At 41.1% G+C, this 17,019-nt stretch overlaps 1 non-coding gene across 1 annotated transcript; it reads right to left on the reverse strand.

Annotated features, from left to right (window-relative positions):
- Positions 1 to 16,489: 16,489 nt before the first annotated feature.
- LOC129079731 (small nucleolar RNA SNORA41) lies at positions 16,490 to 16,619 on the reverse strand. Its single transcript, XR_008530093.1, has one exon. It is a non-coding gene; the product is annotated as a small nucleolar RNA SNORA41 (small nucleolar RNA).
- Between the last annotated feature and the right edge of the window lie 400 nt (positions 16,620 to 17,019).

Raw genomic sequence — 17,019 nt, forward strand, 5'->3', positions numbered from 1 at the left:
TCATGCTCAAACACTAGACCCATTTCTAACAATTGCTTCCAGAAGAAAAGGTAAAAATATTACATCACATGTGATTTCTGTGTTAGCTAATCACCTAAACTGAAATATAAGTGATCATTCATGAACCATCAAGCCTAATGTCTTGCATTTTATTGATCCCCAAAGATATTAGATGCCTGGTTCACTTTTTCTGATGCATCAATACACCACCATGGACTTCAGAACTACACTAAGAGTTGGAGCTTCAGAGCCAGTTAGTTCCTATGGTCAGGCCTGAAATCATACTTTGTTTTCATGCTTTTTCTTAGCTCATTTCTCTGGGACAGAAATTATACAGGTGACCCAAGGATCCTTTCCTTTCATATTTTTAAAAAATGTTATTGTTTATGCTATTACACTCATCCCAGTTTCCCCCGCTTTGCGCCCCTTCACCCAACCCTCCCCCACTCCTTTCCTTTCATATTTCAAGATTTTTATGGTGAATGTGTTTAGAATATCATCACACGATAATAGGATATTAATATTCATGGTTTCATTTTCTTTCTCCATAAAACAGATTCATATAGATTAGCCACGTCCGCTCCAGCACAGATATACATGCATGAGCCCGGGCATGGAAATCCATGGAAGAAACAACTTAACTCAGAAGGAATGAAACAGATCCGTCTACTTTTATCCTTCAAGCCAAACACATTGTAAAAATGAAGCAAAACAAAAAGTCAAGTGTGACAAGGATTTTAGTTGAAGAATACTAGATTGCCATCATCAAAGCCCATAGGAAAACACAGGCTAATCTTATTAAGGTTATCTGGGTATGCGGCAACAACCAGCCCCAAGAAACCCACGGCACTACAATCAATTTCTTCGCCAAGGGAACTTAGTTTATTCAGGCTAATGAACTGAGGGAGGGCATGGGACTGGAAATAACATCTAAGCATTTTTTTTTTAACTGAAAATGTAAATAATTCAGCCTGCACACAAACTAATAGGTCAGTTCGTTTGTAATGAAACATGCAAATTTTTCTTAGCATGTGGCTCTGAGAAGTTGCAGTTGAAGAGAGTCTTTTCTCTGATTAGTGGCCTTTTGAATAACACCCTTCATGATGTAGTCATTGAGATGAAACACATGCTGTGCACAGCTGCCTCGATTTATGCAATAGATGTGCTGCAAACAAATTTCAGCTGAGAATCATGTATTGGTGAGCTACTATTGAAGTAGAAGTTCCTTTGAGAAATAACCCAGCAAAAGGAGACTTTTAAAGTATCACCACCACAAACAGGCCGTGATTTGTTACTTTGTGCCTAGCTCATTCAACTCAGCCACATTCCTCCATACTTTCTTTGTTATAGCCACATAATAATGGCAGCTACTTTTCCATTTTCCAGGAACTAAATGCTATGGTGGATATGTTACCTATATTTTCTCCTCAATCTTGAGAACAGGTGTATACATACTTTTTAAAAAACAACAAATTTTCCCATTGTGTTAAAATATTTATCTCTTAGTAAACCAGTAAGTATTACTAAACCCTCACCAATTTGGATGCATGTTTTCTTAAGCTTTTAACTAGCAGTACACATGAAAGGTGAAGCTATTTCTTTTAATAAAACATAGGAGAATAACAAGCTTTCATATTGATGCAAGAACACCTAAACTTCTCTGTAAACCTTTCCATGAGTTGCTACAATATCATCTGTCTCCTCAAATAGCATCAGGGAAATAATTTCAATGGCCTGTGAATCTTTTTATTGGTGGCAATTACATTTAGAAAACGTATCCTTCGCCCACAGGCCCCCTATTCCATGCCCAGTCAGTAGCAATTTACTGTCGAGGGTACTTTCCCAAAATCTACTGAATGCATTATCTTCCTCTTTATTCCCTCAACTAATCCTTATTAACTCTCACCTTCATTACTGTGGCAGAGCCTACTAATTTATACAGCAAACTAGTTACCCTTTTCTCTGGGCACACAGACTATCTCCCAGCTACCCTTGTGGCTGGCTGAAGCCATCGAATTGCACTCTGGCTTATGGAATGTTCCTGCAACCGTTGTCCGGTCCTTTTGGATGCCCCAGGGGAGACTCTTGAGAGTAGATATCTTCCTTTCTCTTCTGCAACCCATGAGCTGAATGGAGGAGGCTCCAAAGACCTAGACGATGGCTAAGCCACAACATATAAGAAAGCTGGGGGCTTGAGTTACAATTTGGAGGAGACCTATCTGTCTATATGAGCCACCTAACCAGGAACACCTGCAGCGGACTCTTGCAAAAACCAGATGCAAACTTTCATGGTGTTGACACTAAAATATAGTGGTTATTTGACAGAAGGTAGTTTATCTGAATAATACATTACTAAAATAGCCTCATTTCCTGGTTTCTCCCCTTTATAATCGATCATCTGTACTAAAATCATGTTTATGTTCCCAAAACAGCACTTTGTAACCGTCCCCCACATTAAAAATAATTCATAGATGCACTGAATAGACACATGCTGAGCACCTATTGTGTTTCAGGCTAAGTTCCTACAGAATCTTACAGTTGAAAGCCCTTCCCTTAACTTTCACAGCCCTCCATTGGTGTTCACAAGTTTGTCTCTTATTACACCCAACACCCCATGTCTTTAAACTCCTGACACTCTAAATTATTTGCCATTCTTCATGTATGATTTAGATTTCTTTTTGCCTCCTTGCTTGACTCTTTTGTCTCCTCCCTGTTTCTAATCCTTATGTTTCCTTTAAGCTCCAGTGTAAATGCTACCGTTATCAGAAAGGCATTTCCGTGACTCACAGCGGAAAGCAAGCGCTCTCCTTTGGGGTCTCTTTCTCTCAATCTTTCATTAATTTCTCTCTTCCTCTTCCCCTCTTTCTTCCTGTCACAGCACTTTGTTTCTTTACAAAGATTCTCCAACAGCAGGGAGATGCGTCCACATCTTACTTGTTCATCACTGTATCCCTTGAAACCAGCACCACGCCTAGCAGCACATACTAGGCATTTTTTTCAAACTATTAGAAAAAATTTATTTAGAAAGGTACAGAGGTAGAAGTGAGCTGTAGAAGAAATGGGTTCAGGAAACAAGTTACAGAGGCAAAAAGAAAAAAAAAAGGCAGGGGAAGGGGGGCCTTTGGAGCTCGCTCAGGAGAGAGGAACGTACAGATAATGCTCCCGGGAAGAACAGGCATGAGAAAGGCGCTGGCGTGCTCCCGAGAGGGAGAGTGCACCAGTATTTTTTTAATGAATATCACTTATTCATTGGGCTTAGCATAATGTCGGCAATTAAAACTATAGTTATTTAACAAATGTGAAGTTCAAATTTCCTCCAGGTTATACTAGAGCTTAATACTTTACAGTAGCTTTATGCTTTCTTTCCAGTTACCTATTCTTCCTTAGCACTCTCTGTGATGGCTTTTCATCCTTCCCGTGGTTTAAAGCAGAAACCTAGGGTGAGTTTTCCCCCTCCCTCACCCCCTCAAGCTAATCCCTGAGGATGCTACCTCCTAGGCAGGCCTTGAATGCACTCCATCTTCCCCAGCCCGTTTCCCTTAGCACAGGCTGCCAGTGATCACCAAACTGGCCTTCCTGCCTTTTATTTAGTCTAGCCCTAAACTTCTATACACCCACAGCCCACTAGCTACGCAGCAGCCAGACAGCCTTTCTAAAATCAAAGGCAAATCCAATCTTGTTCTTCACCCACTTAAAGTCCTGAAAAGGCTCTTGACAAATTTCACAATCAAGTTGTAGGTAAAGTAAGCATGGCCTGCTCAGCTCTTCAGAACTTGCTTAGTTAACTTAAGAAGTACAGGGGAAGCACCTTTTCTAAGTGCCGCATTCTGTTCTTGATACTGGAGGACAGCTAACAAGATCCGGGCCCTCACTGAGCTTATACTCTAATGCGGAGACATGTGGCAAGTAAAGACAAAAGTGCGGTAGGTAACACGTTAGAAGTTTTTAAGTTTTACAGAGAAAAAAATAGAGCAGATAATGAAATTAGGAGGAAAGCTTACAATTTAAATAAGGTGATCAGGGTAGAACCTTTTTGAGAAAGTATCCTTTGATAAGAGTATTGAGCGAGGATGAACCGTACAGTTAGAGGAAGCAGACAGCACCAGCCAAGTCCTGGGGCTGAAGCATATCTAGCCTGCATGAAAAGGTTGATCTTATAAGCCCTTGGTAATCTTTGCTTCAAGCCATAAAGATTACTTCTAGCTCCTGAATATTCTTATTTTCTTATTTTCTTTCTTTCCTTCTTTCTGTTTCTGGGAGCTGGCAAATGAACCCATCTGCCTAGAACACCCTCCCCGCCACCTCTTCATAACCCCGCTTTGTAAAGTATGCTTGGGCCCTCCCTGTCTCTTATACCTTAGAGTGCATATAAATCACCTGCGATGCAACGTGGCCATGTGCATGTCTAACAAACTCCCAGGTGATGCTGATAGTCCATGGGCCACAGGAGCAGCCGGTCTTGGAAGGCTGATCTAGGTCAGTGTGGTTCTCAGCGTTGGAGCATGTTGGAACCACCTGCAGAACTTTTAAACCCTTCTCCCCTCCACACACCACCATATCAGGCTAATCAAGCCAGAGGATCTGAGAGTGGGGCTCAGGTGTGTCAGCCGATTTTCAAGCCTCCAGATGATTCCAATGGCTCCAGGTTGATTCCAATCTGTGGGGTGTCTAAAATCCCTTCTACCTCAGAAAGTGATCACTGCGATGACTAGGCCTTTCCAGACAGAGCATTGCTGACATTGCTCAGGCGAGACATAGGCATTGCCATTCTAGGTACAGGTCTGTAGTTCCGACCACAGGCTCAGGGAATGACGGGTGTGGCTTCACACCCCAGCTCCATCGCTTGGCCTTGGGCAAGTTGCTTCACCTCTCAGCCTCGATTTCTTCATCTCTGTAGTGAAAGTCATTATGTCTAACACATTGGTCTATTTAAGGATTTTAAGAGGTGGTTATGCACAGCACTTTGCAGGTAGCCAGTAATTTGGGCTGCTGTGGATATTAAATATGAAATTTATTATTAAACAAAGCTGCTAGCTTGTTCTCTTGCTTTCCTCCCGAAGAGCATCCACATGGAAACTAACAGCCACTAGGGAAGCCTGGATCAGCTTAAGCACCACCAGGGGAACTCTTTCCAGTAGTTAATTTCCTCCTCTGTCTTCCGCTCCCAAAGCTATCATGGGAGGAAGCCACTGTTTTATTTTATGAAACATTTGCCCACAATAATAGACAGTAATTTTAAGTAGTCTTTTTCTTATCCCCTATCACCCTTTGCATATTAAGCAAAGTTGATGTACTCACTAGGAATAACACTCTTGCCTGTCTTCATTAGCTAGTCATGGATTAGGGTCTGATAACCTTACATGAATCAAACACTCTCTTGGTGGAAGCTGTGACACCAATGAAATCATTAAGATGGTTCCACCTAATTAATAAGTTGCGAGCACATTTGTCTCTTGGTGTTTGGGGAAGGGATCATGGAACCAGTGAGGCCAGGTTGGCACTTCTTCCAAGCTATGGGCACCCTGAGAAGTAGGAGCATTTTCCCGACTCTTGGTTGGTGAATTTTCACACACACCAAATGTTTAAGCAATAGGGTGGCCCTCAAAACCTGCCTGTTCCCACCCCCACCAAGCCTAGCTAGCAAGTCCTGAGAAAGAAGATACGGAGAAGTTTACAATAAATTCAGGTCTGTAGAGCCCTTCAGTGATGATTGAAAAATCTTGCTCCAGTGCCTGTTTAGACCCATATCCACACCCATAGTTGTCTACCCCTTGCACTTCCTCCAGCTTTCATCAATATGCTGACTTACATATCCACTCTACTCCCATGACTTTACTCATACTGGCGTGTTCTCTGTGTTCTCTCCCACATTGGAAATTTGAGAAGCATTTTCCCTAGACATAATATTATAAAGACTGGTTGGATTTAGTAACGTCATTAGTACAATTAATTCAGTCCATATATGAAAAGTGCTAATACTAACGATGTGTACATGGTATATGCTCGATAAATGTTTGGCATTAATATAATTGTTATTGTCAGCTATATTATACTTTAAATAGTCTTTTGTGGGCTGACCTGTATTTTACACACCTCTTAAAACAAATGAGTATTGAGCATTATGCTAAGCAAAGTATATGCTTTACCTCAATTAATTTTCACATCAGCCCTATAAAGGTGGTACTATTATTCCTCACTTAAACAATCAAGAAACTGAAGCTTAGGAAGGGGAAAGAACTTAGTCAAAATCATTCAACTAGTTAAGTGTTAGAACTAGGATTAGAACACATGGCTATTCTGTCCTTAAGTCTTTTCTCTTAGTCACGATATTCAACTTCCTACTAGAACAGTGATTGGTGTTCCTTGTCCATATTTTGCTTTTCCCAACTAAAAATCATTAAGGCCATCAGAGATAAGGAGAGCTTGAAAACTGGAACAATCTAGAAGTGTCTAAGGAGATAGGGCAAATAGATGTAATGTGGGATCCAGGAATAGAAAACAGGCATAAGGTAAAAACTAAAGAAATCTAAATAAAGTATGGGCTTTAGTTACTAATAATGTATCAGTACTGTTTTATCAGTTTTGACAAGTGGACCACAGTAAGGTTAATATGAGAAATTTGGTGTAAGATATATAAGAATTCTTGGTTCCTGCAACTTTTAAAAAGTCAATGAATCCTTCTTCAAGGTCATACTTGGAACAGTATAATATTTCTAACTATAAAGTCACAGTACAAAAATGGGGATTACGTTGATTAATGTACATTGTGGAGCTTGGAGCAATGTGGCATTCTGTGAGTTTCCTAATCCAAATTATCTACATTTTAAAATACCTCATTAAATAAGAAGGTAAAGGAATTAGCCAAAGAACAAACACGTGTAAGTATAACCCATAGACTCAGACAACAGTGTGGCGGTGGCCTGAGGGAAGGCAGGGCAGGGCGGGGGGCCATGGCTGGGTGGAGGTGGGCAAAGGGGGAAAAACAGGGACCTCTGTAATAGTGAAAACAATAAAAAGAACGTTAAAAAAAAAAAAGCATCTCATTAAATAAATTCAGCGAGATGGTTAAAAAGCAGGATTCTAGAATTCATGGTAATTCCTTCCTCTGGAATTCTAACCAGAGTAAAAAATACTAGACACATTTTTTGTTTAACTGTTTTAATTTAACAAAGAATGAAAACAGAGAATGTGTTATTTAGAATATCAAGGCTGGAAATCCGAAACCAATTATTCTGAGAAAAACGCTTTTCTACAAATGTGCCAAAGCAATGTTAAGGATTAATGCAGCCCCATTCCGGTGGTATGAAAAGAAGTGAGTTCTCAATTCACTGTCAGTGTGTTCATAATATGACATCTACAATACCCTGTAAGGAGGCACTTTTCAAATTCAAAGTCCTGAATATATACATATTTTGGCTACTTAAAGAGGTCTGTGCAGGGAAAATGTCAGAGCCATGGAATTCCTCAGTGGCCTCTGTAGAACGTAGAGCGAGAGAGAAAGCCTGGCAATAATAATTCGTTTCCTCCTGGTCAGTACGAGGGCTTAAAAATGTGCCAACAAATTCTCTGACGCTCATCCTATCCAGATCTGTGTCCTCGACACTTGAAACCGTACGCTTCAACCCACAGCATATAGCATTCGTGACAGGATGTTTCCAGAGGCAGGTCTTAGGAGTCAATCGGCTCCTGCTTTGCTCACAGGAATCCTTGCTCTTGAAACCTTCAGCCTCTGTGTCTGCAATAGGCCCACTGCTGTCCTGGCTCCAGCCAACGTTTGGACATGACCACATGAGACACTCTGAGCCCAGGGTGACTTAGTCAAACACTTCCTGGGTTCTTGGTCCACAAAAATCTGCGAGAGAGGATAAAATTATTGTTGCTGTTTTAATTCACTAAATGTTGAGGCAATGTATTATGCAGAATAGCTAACTGAAATAGCCAGCCTATTATTAAGTGTGGGGGTAACATAAAGTGCCAATACACAGAAATCACGATTCATTGACTATGTCAAAGTGAGGCATAGAATCATAAATATATTAATTTATATTAATGGTAAACAAGGGTGTTTTAGTGTAACATTGTAATTATATATTTATTACCCACAGCCTCTGCCTTAATTTAGAAAATATTTGTTAAGTATCTACTGTATCAGTCACTGCAACAGACATTAGGAGCTCAAATATGTAAAAGACAAATATCTACCTAGTTTCATGGAGCTAACAATCTAGTGGGATAAACAGAAAAAAAAAAAAGTAAATAGATCAAATGATTACCAACTATGAAAAGTGCTACAAAAGAAACCAACAAGGTGCTTGCAGAATCCTACTTTTGACAAAGGGTTAAGAAAGATCTTTCTGAGGAGATGGCATTTAAGACAAGACCAAAAGGTGAAGAAAAACCAGTCATGTTAAGAACAGCAGAAATGTTCCTAGAAGAACAACAACATGGGCAAAGGCCCCGAGGTAGAAATAGGCAAGGACCAGAGTAAAGTCAGTGCGGCATCAGCTTAATGTGCAAGAGGAGCAGGGAAGAGACAGCTAGTGTTCCACCAACGAACGCCCCTTCGGGGATGTAGAGTTGCTTGGGGGAGATGGCTTTCCAGTGAGTGGTTTTATTTCTCAACTCTACCCCTCTGCATGCAAACATAATCATATGACTGAATCCTGTCAAAAGAACATGAGTGGAAACACCACCTCTAGGCCTGGCCCATTCAAACGCTCCACTCTCTTTGCTTAAGTGCCAGCAGGACATTAACTCCTAGAGTGTCCTTGAAAATTGTGAAGATGCCACATCACTCTCAATCTGAGCCCCTAAATAACTGCATGGAGCAAAGACCCGTCCTTTCTCCCTCTTTCTACCAACTGGACTTGCATAAGTAAGAAATAAACCTCTATTGGTGTTAAGCCATGAGATTTCACGGGTTAGCTGTGTAAGCAGTTAGTGATACCTTAACTCAAACAAGGGAGAGTAAGATAAGATTCAGCTGGAATTCATAATGAGGGGCTGGATCAAACAGTAAGGAATTTGGTTTTTACTCTAAGAGCACTGAAAACCCATTATTTTATGCAGGCAAGTGAGATGATCTGATTTATAATTTAAGATATTCTGGTCTCTGTAGAGATTGGATTAGAAGGCAAAAGAGTAAAAGTATTGTGCTGGGTTATTATAAAAGGTCAAAATGAAGTAAAGAAATCGAAGTCCCACCATTCTGTCACCTGGGATCTAACAGCTTCGGTCCAGAAGAACAAAGTTCACAGAATCTGAAACTATTTTTTTTTTAATTTTATTTTAATTTATTTTTTCAAATACATTTGTCTCTGCCTCCCCCCCACCACTTTCCCTTGCCCCCTCCCTCCCTCCCTCCCTCTCTCCCTCAGCTCTCCCCCTTTGGTTTTGTCCATGAGTCCTTGCTATATGTTCCTTGACTTTCCCCTTCCCTTCCTTTTCCCCGCCCCCCCTCCCTCCTTCCCTCTTGTCTCTGTTGATTTCTTTAATGAAAAGGAATAACCATCTGGTTCAAGAGAGTGATTTGGACATTATCTGGCAGCTTTTATATTTTTCTAGAACTCTTAATAAACACTTCCTATGTTTTAGAAAACATATATTCATATATCATCTCAGCCTGGCTACAATGAAGAAAGTTTGTCAGACTTCTTACCACTTGAATTCCGTGTAAAACAGCTGACTGAGAACACACAAAGACAGTGTGATCTATAGCAAGTCCGGCTCCATTTTGCTGCTGCTGCTCAAACCAAACTCAGAGCATGACCTAAGACTCTACAGCAAATTGAGATACAATCATTATGAAGACTGAAAACAATCTGTTGGACACAATGATGAATAATAATCCAAAGTAAACCATCCATACTTCCAAACACAACCCAGCCGGGGATACAGGAGACAGAACACTTTTAATCCAAATTATCCAGGAGGCCAGAAACTATGCAGTCGGCCAGGGGAGTGTACAATGGGGGTGAGAAGAGTCAGAGGACAGAGTTTGAGTACAAGTGCATCCAGGCAAAGAAGCATTATGTCATACAATAATACAGAGCCTGTTATTTCTTTGCTTTATCTTACAGTTGCTATCTACTGGATCTTTCACCACAATTGTTTCTATAGAAAAAAATCTTTAGCCAAATACAAAGTTAAGGTGATTTTAATTCTCTTTCCTCTCTCCATAATATTTTATGAGTTAGCATACTCTCAATGGACTTTTATAATTTGTCATAATATATTCTAAACATGTTCCCCCAAATGTAACTGTTAAATCAGTCTGAAATAATAGAAGCTAAAATATGAAAATCTACTATGTGTATACTCTAGCATGACAGAAAGAGTTTGCTGCTTTCTATGGTTAAGAGTAAAGTCTACATAAAAAAGGCTTCTTATTCTGCAAAGCTCAGGGTTACCAATATTAAAGGAGTATAAGCCCCCGTGTGGCCTCAGGAGCACAAAACTGAAGTAAATGCAGGCCTCAGTTAGTCCCATTTGCGCATTTATTCTCTGAAAAGAATATATTTATGTCCTCACATTATCTTCTTTCAGAGACCATCTGTCAGTTTGAAGGGACTTTCGTTTTTGTATTGTGGTGGTTAATTTTCTTTTAATGGGGTCTTTAATATCTGCTTAAAGACCTCAGGTTATATGAAAAAAAAATCCTATATAACACACACACACATGCATCAAACCTTGTCATACTTTGTTGTGCCCTAGAAATATTTAAAAAAGCAGAATTGAATTGACAGCTAGAAACTATATGCCTTTCCCATATCTAGCTCATACCTATTATTTAGCTTTGACCCATGCAATTACATGACCCAAAGGACAAAAATGCAGCTGTTGACAAATATGCAAAGGGGTCCCCAAATGGCATGATAATTCTAGTCTCTTCCGAAGATTCTAGACTCAGGCCACCCATGTTGTGTTTATTTTCTCACCTGAATATTTTGCTCAGATTCAAGAGAAGCTGTTGAGGACTATCATCCTAATGTACTATAGTTCAGGCTGATTTCCAGAGATCTGCCCAAACACCTATTCATCCGTTACACAAACACTAAGGAGTCTTCACTATGTACCAGTTATGATACCATATACTGAGGACACTAGATAAATATGACACCATCCTCACACCCTTGAGAACAGAGCAATCTCTAATATAATGCAATGTGTGTTTTGGGAACATAGACAAGGGACAATTCACTCTGCCTGAATGACTCCAGTCCTCAGTAGTCAGATGAGTTCACCTTAACATGAATTCTCACGTTTTCCTTGTTTAGTATGTTCCCTCCAAGACCTCGCACTTGAGGAAAGCCTTCCCTCAATACTTCAAGGAGTCTTTAGGCATCTTATATAATCTTTCCGTTCACCCACCAGGCCTCTATATCCACTGTCATTACAGTCTCCTTCATGCTCTGTCACTGATAGGCCTGGGCACATCACGGTGGGAGGGACATTGAGTGCAGGAGGTTCCTCTCTCACAGTCAGAGCCGCCCTCTGCTTTCTCGCCATCTAAGCAGCTTTCAGCATCTGTCCATAATCTCCTTCTCCATAGAGCTCACACTTATTTAACGGCAGGGACCAGAATTGGAACCCATGGCCATTTCCTTGCATTTTATTTGTATTCAAATGATATTGTAGTGTATGTATTCTTCTGCAACTGGCTTTTTTATATATATGCTTATACAGAGAGAGACAGAGAAGGAGGGAGGGAGACAGAGAGAGAGAGAGAGAGCCCTTTAAAGCTCTTGGCATTCCACTGTATGAGTACATTTCTTACTATTCAGGGCAGGTGCGCAGCCACTCTCTGTGAGAGTGCCAGTTTTCCACAAAATCTTGCCAATCCCAGATACTATCAGTTAGGCCCCTACCCATCTGAGAGATGAAAAATGGAATCTCCTCAATTTCTCCCTGATAAGAAGTGAGGTTGAGCGTTATATTGGACATGTCTTATCTGCCTCCTTATATCTCTTGGCCTCATTTGCTGCCCAGGTAGCAACCAAGAGACTTCACATGCACCTGTGATTCTACCTCCCGGAGCCAAGCAGGTACTTGCTCAGGATCACAGGACTCCACTCTGGCTGCCAACGCAGCCTGGCCCAGCAGCTCTGTGACCCCTCCTACCACTTGCTGGGTGGTGAGAGGCCACACCACAGGCACAGGACCTTGCTCCTGAGTGGCTATTGAAAGAGCTGACTGTCACAGCAAGAGGGAGTTGAGTGCCATCAGACTTTCCACAGTCGAGAACCAGAAGATGAGAGGGGTCCAGGAAGGTGAATTTCATCTCCTCCCTCATGTCCGTGGCCCACTGCAAGGTGCCGTATCTACACACACGCTGTTGTGAGGATAACCCATGCAGCCAAGCGGACAGATATGCCGTTCAGCTCCCTTCTTGGCTTTTTGCACTACTCCCCTCCCTCCTGGCCTCACCTCCTTTTTCCCTCCCAAGCCTGAAGCAGCTTGAACATTTTAGGAGGTAACAGGATTCATTAACAACTTCTGAAGAATGTAAAGCATAGATTGGATCTGTTTCAGAAAGATGACTCTGAAGATATCATTGAAACTGCGGAGAGACAAAGAGAAGAAGACGTGGTTTTAGAAGTTTATTCCATTGGGGCAGGGGCTAGAGTGAGGGCAATGGAAGTGGAAATAAAAAGTCTTATTCAAGGGATATTGGGGAATTGATGTGTTGATTAGATCATTGATGGAAACATCTGTAGAGGGAGAAGTGTAAAGCACGGGGTAGCAATAGTTGTTAAAGGCTGGGGAAAGGAGAGGCATTGAGAAAACTGAGAAAGACAGGTGGGGCGATATGAGAATTTGAAGAAAAAAGAATTAGAAGGAGAGACTAACTGCTCCACATTGCAGAAAGGTCAAATAGCCTAAGAATAGGGGAGGAGCTGTAAGTCCAGCCATCAGATATTACCTTAATAATAGTATTAAAGGCGGGATGTCATCCAGAGGAGACTAAGGATGTCAAACAAAGCTAAGCTGGTAAAAGATAATGATTGAGCAATGGTCTGAGGTAGGAGCGGGAATCCAGGGGGAATGCGGGGTACAGGAGAACAGAGAGTCTGGGAGCCGCGGCTGGGAGAGGCCAGGGTTGCGATTTTAACACAGGGCCAGGGGAATGTGTCAGTATTTCTCAAACAAAAAGGTGTTAAGTATTTGGGGGAACAGCTGGAAAGGAAATATTTATTGGTAACTGAAAAGAGGTGCAGAGAATTTGGGGAATGGGATAAAAGGGGATCGGTGGGGAGAAATTCTTATTTCCAAGTAAAGGTGCCACATTTAATGATTCGGTTTTGTGTAAATTTAGCCTCCATTTTCTATAGCCCCAGGGAGTTTATAGTCATCAGCTTTATGGTTTTGTAACTATCGGTACTTAGCTAGAAAAGAGGAGCGAAAGGAACTAGACATTGAACTTAGTAAACTGAGAAGCATAAGCCTGCTTGCTTGGCCAGGAAGCTACAGCTTTTCACACTCCGAGGGACCTCAGCTTCGCTCCGCCAAGGGGCTTAACGCTCCTCCCTTCCCTGCTCCGGGACCAGACTGTTGGGGGCGCAGGAGGAGATGCTGGACCCTAGAGGCCTGTCATTCTAACTAGGGGGTGTAGACCCATCCAAAGCCTGTGGAAGCCTGGGAAATTGAGTGGTCATTTTGAAAAAAGTATCTTGTCCATTCCAGGCCTAAACTAATATAATCCTAAAGTACCAAAGAAGCTACCCCTTCACTCGGGAACCTGCACTCTCCCCATGCACTCCTGTGTGCGCTCTCCATAGTCACGTGGCCTCAGCAGCCACGTGGCCCACTGCTACATGGACTTTACCACAGGAGCAGCCAGGAACAAGCTAAGCTACCTGGATGGCGATTGAGACCCCTTAGCAGCCAACTGCAGGCTCCAAAGGACAAAGCTTTAATATGAAGCAGAAACTCTGGACCCTGGCTCTTTTCTTGGCCTTGCTGAGGATACCGTTGGATTTTTTCCAGGATGAGACAGAGGGAGATGGGACATTGCAGCCTATTTCCACACGAATAAACTATGCCATGACGCAATCTCCTGTGCGTAGGTTCTTGGAATGCTTTCCTCGCAATCCCATGAAAGGGCCTGATTCCCACCTACGATAATTTCCTGGGAAGGCATTCTGTCCCCAATTGCTACCTATCACCAGTGCCCAAAATACCACTCATAGAAATCTAATGCTTTTAAATTAACCTGTTTGCAAATGCTTCTGGGTCAGTTGCTTCCATTGTGGCTGTGAAGATTAGATGAGGAAAACGCACTGTGGGAACTAGGTACTAGGAATGTCAGGGGCTCCAGAAGGTAGGAGAGGGATTCTGGGAAGTTTAAATTCATCTACTTTTATTATTCTTATTTAGGATAATGCCTCTTTCTAAAACTCAATAAACAAACCACTCCTTTACCTTTATGTAAGTTATTAGGTCTCCTGCAAACCCCGACACACACTCCTACTCCTCTTTTTTTTTTTTTTTTTTTTTTTTTTTTTTTAAGGAAACTTGAGAGAATGCAAAGAGAAACTTCATACCAGTCTGTGTGAATTACTGCAAATCCCAGAGAGGAACTAATCCCAAATAATACATGTCAGCTGTTTAATATGCGACTTGCACCCCATAATCAAGATGTCTGGCTGAGCTGTTTTTTAATCAGGTGTCAGAAGTATATCCTGCAGCCAAAATCTTCAATTACGGAAAGCCTCCTTCAAACAGATTACAAAGTGTCTTGCCAGTTATATCTTCATTAACATGTTATTTTAAAAAAAAAGAAATCATAAATAAAAGTTAATAGGATGAAGAGTTCAAAAGAATGCCTCACACTGGCTAGAAATTTATTTCTGGATTCACTGAAAAATCAAGATACTAGAACGGCAAAATGAGATCACTGAGCTTTCCACACGAGGCTATGAAGCAGTGCTGTTTTTTTAAGGGCAGACCGGAACCTGTCCACTGGAAGGTACATGGGCCCCCTCAGGGCATTATCCTCCGTGGGGAGTTACTGAATCATTCCCAGGATTTTAGGGGCTTCCTCCACAGTCCCTTAGATCTCCTCAGTGGTGCCAATGAGAGACTTGGATTGGTTTGGGGTTGTAGTCAAAGGCAGTTCAGAACGTGGTTTGGTAAGTAAGCGAGATTAGATATAGGACAGAGAATCACCACTTTTTTGTTGAAGAAAGGAGGATGTTTATAAATTAATGAGAATCATTATCTTACTCCTTATAAAGTGGCTCTGGGGGAAATTTACTCAGGCAAGTTTTGAACCTGTCTTAAGAAATGGCAGCGTTATTGAAATAAACAAACTCTAAAATGACTACTTTAGATAGGAAAACACACATGATGATAAAGTCTTTCCAAGAATGAAGAGCTTATACTTAATGTACTATTTTAAATGAATTTCAAAGTAAATTTGTAATAAGGATTGTCTAAATTCTTACATCTTTTAAGTGCCATTACTTCATAGCCATATTGCATATTCCATGGGATTATAGAAAGCATTTTATATACACAGAATTCAAAAGTCTTTTGCTGACAGGTGGCTGATGAGATACCGAATCTGTAATTCATAAATTTAACTTGTTATACTCATTTGGTTTATTGTGTGTAATACACACAAACCCTGAATGATTCACACAAACTATTTTTTGCTCATAAAAACATGCCAAAACCTTTTCTGAGAGTTGCTTTTGTCTCTTTTTAGGGAGCTCATTCTTCAGTGTGTATAAACAAGCAAATGCTTTGATATTCAAATTAATGAAAGCACTCGAAAAGAGAAATGAATCCATCTGAAAATTATATGCCTCCATTTGATGCATGTTAATGAAAAGCTCACACACCAAAAAGTTATTTGAAGAAGGTATCTACCTTACATGCAATGAAAAACTCTCTTGTGGGTAAAACAGATAGAAAGGTTATTTTACAGTTAATCACAAAATCTGGCCTCTACTTCTGCCTCCCCTACAATAGTAAGTGGCTGGAAGCGTGAACTTTTGAGGTCAGGGAGATATGGATTTAAAGACTGTAAGAAATCAGTTTGAAGAAGTAAGAAATTAGCTATTTGAACTTGTATGGCCCTGAGCAAGTCAATTAACTTTTTTGAGCCTTAATTTATTTATCAAAAACATGAAAATAATAATATTCATTGCACAAAGTAATTTTAAGAATTAAAGAAAAGTGTGCACCTAACTTTCTTAGTGTAGTATCTGGGACTTAATTAATTGTTGTTATTTTATATAATTATTAAGTTAAGCAACTCTGTTTTTTTTGGACATCGGTTTCTCTCCAATACAATGGGATGGTTACCTAGTTGATCAGTGAGGAATAAATGAGATGACATAGAACGTTTAAATGCTGTGCATGCTAGATATTACCATGAAGCACAAAATGTTATTTTGCCTGTATTACAAAGAACCATAAAAAGTCTTATTCTTCATGCCATTTCAGACTAAACACACGGGGTTTGGTAATTTCTTTTTTTTTCTTGTGTTTGTCACACATACGCCCGCTTTCTGTTTGACTAAGAAAGAGCTGTTTAATCATGTATCAGTTTCTTCCTCACCAAGGAATGTCACCGCTGCCGCCATAAGAACAACCGCAGACTAGCAGTAGGTTTGGTCATTTCCATCGAGGTGGCTGAGTTTCCCCCAGTATCACCAACAGGCGGATCACAGTAGGTGTAACCAACAAATTTCACTGGCTCCTGCCCCATGGACTCAGGGAGGACCCGCAAGCACACCCACACCCCACAGCCTCAGAGTCACGGCTCAGGTACATCTGGTGGCCCCCATGAGGTATCTCACGTGCGCTCACGAACATTCCCCTTAGCTCCTGTCATCATGGCCTTTATTGGGTTCTTTCTGTCCTACTTCAGCTCTCCTGTATCAGTCAGGGTGCGGGGCAGGGCCGGGGGTGGTGGTGGAGGCAGCCAATGCAAATGAAGTACTAGTGGTCCACAAGGGAGCCCAGGGTCCGACTACTTTGCACGTCAACACAAACCCACTTTTGCTCAAG

Source organism: Pteronotus mesoamericanus, unplaced genomic scaffold (assembly GCF_021234165.1).
Source record: "Pteronotus mesoamericanus isolate MK-2021 breed Mesoamerican mustached bat unplaced genomic scaffold, CSHL_Meso_final contig_78, whole genome shotgun sequence".
In the NCBI taxonomy this organism is placed as follows: Eukaryota; Metazoa; Chordata; class Mammalia; order Chiroptera; family Mormoopidae; genus Pteronotus; species Pteronotus mesoamericanus.